We start from the raw sequence: 9,101 nt of genomic DNA, 5'->3' as shown, positions 1-9,101 counted from the left end.
TTCACATTCTTCTTCTGGTGATGATGATGGTGCTGTTGTTGTTCTTTGTGTGTGTGTATGTGTGTGTGCCTCTTTTCAGTACAGGGGATTAAATTCGTAAATCATCCAGTCAGCTTAAAACGCAATTCTAAAATACTTTTTCTACACCAATCTAAGCTTAATTCTTAATTCACAAAAGCAGTGTCAGTTTTACCTAAATCCTACGTATACAGCATTATATGTTTACGTGAATAGTCCTATCTGTTCTAAGAATGCAAGCTATGTTTTCATTGTGTCTGGGACTAAGTTGAATCTGTGAAGGGTATCATTACTGAACTTTTAACTAGGCTTTAGGGCTTTTCACTAGCTAACGCAGACTCTTAAGGCACTTAAGCTATATTTTTACTTACTTAAAACTAAAACCTACACTCTTACTTTATATCTATATGGTTTAATATATTTTAGTTCCTTTCTCTATCTGAGGGACTAAGAGAGGTTTTTATTTCATGTTCCAACAGTGTTCCAAGTCTCAGATTATATCCAGGTATGAATGCTTGGCTCCTCCCCTGGGTGGAGCATTTACCATGGGGATGATGTTATTTTATCAGTCATGCAGTGAAACTCAATGGCCCATTAACAGAAGATATCCCTCTGGAGGGAGGTTGGGTCATGGAAGAGATAAAGAACACTGCCCCACCTGGTTTTAACAGATGGAAATAGAATACATACTTTTGGTTACAACTTGCAATGCAACCTAAGACAAATAATTACTGCTGCCACTATATATGCTTCTGATAAGGGCACAAGGGCATGTTCTGGGCCTTCATATGCCAGGATGAATTTTATTTTTTTTAATTGTGGAGCTGTTATAATCATCAAAGTTATATTTTATCTACTTTTTTGTATTAAAGTCAAATCAACTCAACTGCATTATAAAAACCTCATTCACTTTGAGGATGAGGGGTTTTTTTGTTTGCTTGTTTTGTGAATGCATCTTGGAACTGGATATTTGGGGAGAATGTATCCAGATTTGTGATATTGTCAGGGTGAGTGTCGCTATCCCTCTCCTCGGTGGGACCCCTCTGTCCCACCCCCTGTGGTGCGAGCCTGCTCGTCTCAAGGCACAGGCGGCAGAGGGGGTCCTGGAGTGGATACAACACGGACTCAAAGTATCTAGACACAGGAGGCTCAAACTTGCTGGAATAATCCCGGGTTTATTGTCTGTGTTCCATCCGGGGCAAGAGAGAGACCGAAATGCTCAGGGTCTTATCTCTTATACCAGGGGGCAGGGGTGATTACGGGATGCAGGAAGGTCACAGCCAATGGGAAGGGGGAAGGGAAAGAAGGTTCTCAGGTAGGAACTAACATTACACAACCCAGAGGTGAGTTTTACCCTTGGGAGGTACCAAGATTTTTTGATGCACTACAACACCTCACCCTTTTCTGTTATATAAAAATGAAAAACATGGATTTGAGTAAGAGGTAGGTTATTTCTACAAAAAGAAAAAAAAGGGAACAGAAATTTTTTAAAACATATTCACAGCTAAAGTATGCAGGTCAGAGGCTAGAGAGGTTTCTTCTTGCTCTCTTCAGCGGCGTCTTCTCTTGGAAGCAACAGCCACTTGCTTCTCCTTTTTTCTTGCTGGTGCTGGATTCTTTGGAACAAAAGGTTTTACAAATTTCTGAGGAATCCATCGGGGGCCTGAAGGGGTGGATACACACGCGTAACCACGCCCCCAGGTGACAAGTTCATAGGGACCCTTGGTCTGCCAAGTTTCAGGGTCTCTGATTAAAACCGGTGGATGTTGTGACAATTTAAACTGACCACCAATGTTAAAATGCCGGGTTACAGGAGGATTCATGTTTTCAAATGAGCAGTTTAGGAAGTTAATGGTAAACAGAGCTTTACAGAGTTTCTGTTGTGGAGACATCCACACTGCTTCACTGCCTTGCCTGGCTAGAACTTGTTTGAGCGTCTGGTGGGTACGCTCGATTACAGCCTGACCTGTGGGAGAGTGGGGGATGCCAGTTTTATGTTCCACTCCCCACTGCTGGACAAATTCCAGGAACTCCTTGGATTTATACGCTGGGCCATTATCTGTTTTAATTTCTTTAGGGATTCCCAATACAGAAAAGGCCTGTACTAAATGTTGTTTAGCATGCACAGACTTTTCTCCTGCGTGAGCAGAGGCATACACCGCTCCTGAGTATGTATCAATACTCACATGTACATACTTAAGGCGGCCAAAACTGGGGATGTGAGTGATATCTGTTTGCCACACCTCACAGCTCTTAAGGCCTCGGGGATTAACCCCCAGGCCTAATGATGGCACTGCCTGGAGCTGACAATTGGGACAGGTAGCCACGATGGCTTTAGCCTGATCCCGTGTCAGCTGGAACTGACGAATCAGTCCTGGCACATTTTGATGGTATTGCTGGTGACTTATTTTTGCCTGCTGAAACACATCAGGGAGACACACTTTTTCCGCTGGGGCAGCAAGGGAATCAGCCCTCCGGTTTCCCTCAGCGATTTCACCTGGCAACGGTGTATGCGCCCTTATATGCATTACATAGAAAGGTTGTTCTCTATTCGAGACCGAGTAAATCAGTTTTGAAAGCAATCTAAAGAGATGTTCATTCTCAATGTCCTTGAGAACTGCCTGTTCCGCTCTGGACACCACTCCTGCTACGTAGGCTGAGTCAGTAACTAAATTAATTGGTTCTGAAAATTTCTCAAAGGCTCTCACGACCGCAGCTAGTTCAGCTATCTGGGGTGACCCCTCTACAAACTCAGCATCAGCTTCCCAAAGCTGAGTCTGTGGATTTCTCCAAGTCATCACCGACTTGTGGGATGTCCCAGATGCATCAGTGAACACTGTGAGCGCCTTGAGTGGCCTTCGGCTCCTTTTCTCACGAGGAATGAGATGGAATTCCTCATGAAACAATTTGTGTGATGGTGCATGAACTGAAATTTGCCCACTATAGCTGTCCAGAGCTAACTGGAGGTTAGCATTGCTCTGCAGCAGATGCTCAAACACCTCTTTGGTCAGTCTCAGGGGAGTTTTTGCCTTCTCCAGAGAGCCTGACTGGAATCTGAATACACATAAAGTCACAACCTGCTAGTTCTCGCAGCCTTACCCTGGCCTTTTGAATCAGCTGAGCCATCAGCTCTTGTGGCTTGGTGATAGTTTTGGGCCTTTGATGAGAGAGGAAGACCCACTCTATGATTAAGAGTGCATCTCTCTGCCCCTCAGCCCATTGGAATATTAACCCATGTAGGTGTGGCAACTTCCCCAGGACAATAAATTTGAAAGGCAGCTCCGGTTTGAAGCGGTGTGCCTGTCTTTCTGTCAAGGCCTTTTGTGCCTTTTCAATTACAGTTTTTGCTTCTGGAGTCAGCTCCCTGGGAGACAGTAACTCTCTCTCCCCTTTCAATAAATTGAGTAGGGGACTGAGGTCCTCATTTGTGAGACCTAGCCATGGTCTGACCCAGTTTAGTCACCCACATAGAGAATGGAGATCTGCTAGAGTTTTAGGATTACCAATAATTTCCAATTTTTGTGGAACAACAGTCCGTGCAGTAATTTCCAGGCCTAGGTATTTCCAAGGTGGCATCCTTTGAACTTTGTCTTCCTGCAACTGAAATCCAGCAGAGGTTAAAACTTTAACCACTAGGTCAAGGGTATCTTTCAGTATGTTGTTATTGGGACAGCAAATTAAAATATCATCTATGTAATGCAAAATGATAGCTTCTCTCTTTTCAGCACGCACTGAGGACAGCAATGACCCCACATACCACTGGCAGATGAAGGGGCTGGCTTTCATCCCCTGAGGTAATACAGTCCAGTGGTACCGTTTCATTGGAGCTTCCCTGTTAATTGTAGGAATGGAAAAGGCAAATCGTGGTGCATCCTCTGGGTGCAGGGGAATTTGAAAAAAACAATCTTTAATATCAATTACTGCTAGTAGCCAATTCTGTGGTAGCATGGTGGGAGATGGCATTCCTGGTTGGAGAGATCCCATATCTTGTATTTTTTTTGTTTATTTCTCTTAAATCTTGAAGGAGATGCCATTTATCTTTCCCTGGCTTTTTTATTACAAACACCAGGGAATTCCAAGGGCTGGTTGTTTCTACTATGTGTCCTTTAGCCAATTCTTCTTCTACTAATTTTTCTAGCGCCCCAAGTTTTTGTTTGCTGAGAGGCCACTGGTTCACCCAAATTGGATCATTATCTAGCCAAGATAACTTTTGGACCGGACGCTCTACAGTGGCCTCTATCAAAAATCCTGAAGTGTCTCAGGAATTGTTAATTTGACCCCCCATTGCGACATGGTATCTCTCCCCCACAAGGGACACTTGTAGTCAATTACAAAAGGTCGGACACTAGCTATTCTACCGTCCGGACCTTCGATCTGGACAATATCTTTAGCAACTTTTGCCAGTTTCATCCCTCCAACACCCTGTATTTTTCCTGCCACTGGTTGTAATTCCCAATGTGAGGGCCACACCTTCTCCGGTATGATGGTCACATCCGCTCCAGTATCAATTAACCCTTCTACATGGAGATGTTCTGATTTATGTGTTAAATTACACCCCATAATGGGCTTATCTTCACCCACTACTTCTGCCCAGTAGACTCCTGGTGCTTTGTCATCTACTGGGACTTCTGTTGGAATAGGGATCACCTGGGCTATTACCTGCCCTTTGTCTATATAGAAAGGTGGTTGAGGGCACCTAGCTAAGAGAATGAGATGTGTTAGGTCTCCCATAATTGTCATGGGAGCCACCTCAATCTCTATTGGTGTGTGTGCTGTGTCTCCAATAACAAAATACCTACTATCCAGTCCAGCCAGGTCTTGTGAGTTATCCTGCAGATCTACTTCAACAACAGCCCAGCGGTCAGATCTGAAACAAAAAGCTTTAGAAGTTATAAGTCTGAATCGCTTTTGTGGTTGCCAGACCTTATTAGGCAAACATTCCTCACAATTATATTTCTGCAGTCTCCCACCCCGCTCCCTTTCCTCCCCTTTTCCCATTAAAACAGAGTCCTTTTTCTGCTGTTTCCCTTGTTGCTGGGTTTGAGGACAGTTCCTTGCAAAATGTCCTGGCCTCTTGCACTGGAAACAGATGATGTGCTGTAGCTGTCCTGGTGGCATCTGTGGCTTGTTCATTCCTGTTGTCACTGCTGCCACTGTCTCTGGGTTGCCCGGTTTCTTGTCGTGTACACTGTACAAGTCTGCTTTCTGGGCACACGCTTCAATCATATCTGCTATGGTGGGTGGAGGATTAATAGGTAGACTCAGAATTACTTGACGACAAGCCTCGTTGGTATTTCTTTGGGCTATTTCTTTAAGCAGTTCCATCTGGGCCACTGGTTCTTTAACTTGTCTCTGTATCTGTAGTCTCAGACGATCTACAAACTGTAAGAAACTCTCACATGGAAACTGGTTAATATTAACATAATTGACTTGAATATCAGCTGTTGGTAATTGGTAAAAAATGTTTTCAGCTACATCACAAACTTTATCTGCAACAAACTTTGTTAATATTCTCACTTGATCGGCAGGGTTAATCCAATTTCCCTCCCCACATAAATGTTCTAAAGTGATTTCATTGTTCTCTGTATCATGTGCATTTTGATTACTTTGTTTGAGTTCAGCTAGGAGTTTTGTTAACGATCTTTTCCATAAACTTTCCCAAAGATCATATTCAGAGGGAGTTAGCAAACACCGAAATAAATTTTTAATATCTGCAGGAATTAAATCCAGTGATTTCAATGTAGTTCTTATCATTCCCCTTAAGACTTCACTATCATGACCAAAATCATTTTTAATTTTACAAATATCTTTGATTACTTGGTAATTGAAAGGCTGATGTTGTAATCTCATTGCTCCTCTGTTGTGATTGTATACAACAGGGGCTGCTGTTACTATAACTTCATTTTCTCCAGGGCTGCCATTCCCTGGGCTTCTTTGCTCGCCCCCGCCGGGCTCCGGGGTGCCTGTTCCTTCCCCACACCTGTGGAGAGACACAGCTCCTCCCCCGCAGGAGCCGGGCGGGGAGCCGCCCCCCCGCCCACCAGGCCCCGGGGCTCCGCCCCCACCCCCGCCGGGCTCTGGGGGTCCAAATCCCCCCACGCCGGCCTCCGGGGGTCCGGATCCACCCCCGCCGCGTCCCGGGGTTCCCATTCCCTCATCGGGCTTGTGGAGGGACTCAGCCCCACCCCCGCTGGAGCCGGGAGGGGGTCCGTGCTCCCCCCCTTCAGGCCCGGCAGGCAGGCACCCCCCCATCGGCGGGCAGGGCCGGGACACCCCTCCCCCTGTCCCTCTGCAGGAGCACTGGGTGTAACTCTCTCTCTCCCCGCCCCTCCTCCCCACGGGACAGGGGCCGGAGGGATAGGGGATAGGGTTACAGCCTCGGGGGGCAGGGTCATAGGGTGGGGCCAAGCAGGGCTGGGAGGGATCATGGGTAGGAGAAAGGGGGTACAATGGAGGATTCACCATGTGGCCAGGTAACACGTGGCCACTGCCATTTTGGTTCTCTGCCATGTGGGGAGAGGAAGATACATTTTCTGTAACACTGACAGGGTATAGGGAGGGAGCCTTGACGGCTTGTGAGGCAGGACTGGGTGACTGAGAGAGACACACCGGACTAGAACTTGTATTGTTTGTTTCGGGTATCTTTTCTATTGGGGGAGTAGAGGTTTTGGGGGAGAAGTTAGGGAAGTTAGATGGATACTGTGGTGCTTGTTTGTCTTCCATTTTTATTTCTCTGTTAACTAATTCTTTTCGAATTAAAAGAAAAACCGGGAGGAATTTCAGGGCCAATTTGTCTCCTCCTTCTATTTTTAAGGTTAATAAATTTCCAATTTTATCCCAGGCAGTTACTGAATCTAATTTCAACAATTCAATCTGTTCACTTTGCTGAGTCAAATATGATACAAACTGTTTTATCTTATGTTTTGAAATTTTTACATTTGTGGTTCTTAAAAATGTCTGTATTTTTTGTGTATGACTCCTTTCTTGTGTGCATAGCCGGGCTCCCATTTTGGAGGTCACAGCAGCTCTGCACACAATCTGTCTATTTTCCCTACCACAGAAAACAAAGTCGCACCAAAAGGATTACAATTGAACTCACACTATACAGGCAGCAGGGAGAATCCCTCTCCCCCCCCCACCCCGTCTCTGCCCACGGCTGGGGGAGCCCCACACGCTCGGGGCTGCTGCCGCTGGGAAGGAGTTACACAGAACACAGACCCCCAGGGTCTGTTTCACTCTCCACCCCTCCCAGCCCGGTGTCGGAGTTCAATCTTACCTTTTTTCTGTCGTTTTCTGGCAGTGTGGAAGGATACTTGTTGCCCTGGAATCGGTCCTCTGGTGCTGGAGGATTTTCGACTCCTTTTCGGAAACTTTTTTTGCTGTTTTAAACTGCATCCAAAGTCTCCAAAGAACGGCTCACCCTGGCTCCGATAAGCCTTTACGTGGGCTTGTGCAGCCCCTGTTCGGGCGCCACTCTGTCGCTATCCCTCTCCTCGGTGGGACCCCTCTGTCCCACCCCCTGTGGTGCGAGCCTGCTCGTCTCAAGGCACAGGCGGCAGAGGGGGTCCTGGAGTGGATACAACACGGACTCAAAGTATCTAGACACAGGAGGCTCAAACTTGCTGGAATAATCCCGGGTTTATTGTCTGTGTTCCATCCGGGGCAAGAGAGAGACCGAAATGCTCAAGGTCTTATCTCTTATACCAGGGGGCAGGGGTGATTAGGGGATGCAGGAAGGTCACAGCCAATGGGAAGGGGGAAAGGAAAGAAGGTTCTCAGGTAGGAACTAACATTACACAACCCAGAGGTGAGTTTTACCCTTGGGAGGTACCAAGATTTTTTGATGCACTACAACAGGTGAGAGTATTTTAGGAAGGATAACCGTACTGATACTAGTACTTAGTAATTCTGATAGTCCCTCTTGCATTCATTTGCTTTTTTAATCTGCACAAAGGCTTGATTAATTTAACTCAATAGATCTGAGGAGGAAAGTATGGAATGAAAAATCTCTCATTGTTCTATGAAATCATTAACTGTATCATGTGTAAATTGTTGACAGGTGGGATAGGAGCCTGTATTCAAAACCAAGCTTTATTTATTAATAGTTCATATAGGGTCTATAATCATTCAGGAGCACAAATTCCATTGAGGCTCATTGAACTTTCAAACAAGGGGAAGGCTGGTAAGTAAGAGTTGGTACTAAAAAGTCTGATAAATGGATCTTTAAATTTTAGTGCAAACAGTGTGGTACATATCCCTTGGCAAAAACAGTATGAATATAGGTGCAGAACACTTTGGTTTTTAGTTGTTTGGTCCTTAAATCTAAAGTGATAAATGATTATGACAAGGTTATCCACCTAGTTGATCAAGGGAAGCCAGTTGATAAGACAAATTATACATTACCACATCATATGACAAAACAACCTTGGAAAGTCGTGGGAAATGCAGACGAGCTCTGGAGGCATAAATAAGATAAAAGCAACCTTGCTAATTGCTAGAAACAAACTGCGCATGTTCAAAACCAGGGGTCAACCAGAAGACACCACAATTTGGAAGACAGACCACCAGAGACCCTGAAAGAGACCCCCGAGGACCAAATAAGGACTTCTGATAGGGATGGGACTATGCAAAACAGGACAATGAATATACATCAAGCAAGCGAGGATACCTGTGGGAAGCTAGGGCCCAGCGCTCGGAAGATATCGGGATGTAATGGAAAGATAGTCACCCCCTCCTCCACAGTGTATGGTAATTGCCCCGTAATTAGCCAATAGCACCTAGTTGTGATGAAAGCAGATGGGAGTAACACTGTGAATCTAGGTTATAAAGTGTCAAATTCTCCAGCAATAAATGCCATTTCTGCCATCCATCACATTGATGTTGTGTGCGGGTTTGGACTGAGTGGCCAGGGGGGGCCACCGTGCTGTTCCTGAACCAGGGTGCCTGCCTTGCTGAAGGCAACAGATACCTGAAGAATATGTAAACAATATGTATAATAAAAAGCCTGTCTTGGGTTACATGAGATTAGAGGAAAAATTCCTCCTCATGTCCAGCACGCTGCAATAAAGAATGCCTGCTTTCTA

Source organism: Poecile atricapillus, chromosome W (assembly GCF_030490865.1).
Source record: "Poecile atricapillus isolate bPoeAtr1 chromosome W, bPoeAtr1.hap1, whole genome shotgun sequence".
NCBI classification, from domain to species: Eukaryota; Metazoa; Chordata; class Aves; order Passeriformes; family Paridae; genus Poecile; species Poecile atricapillus.
This window is presented reverse-complemented; position numbering follows the sequence as displayed.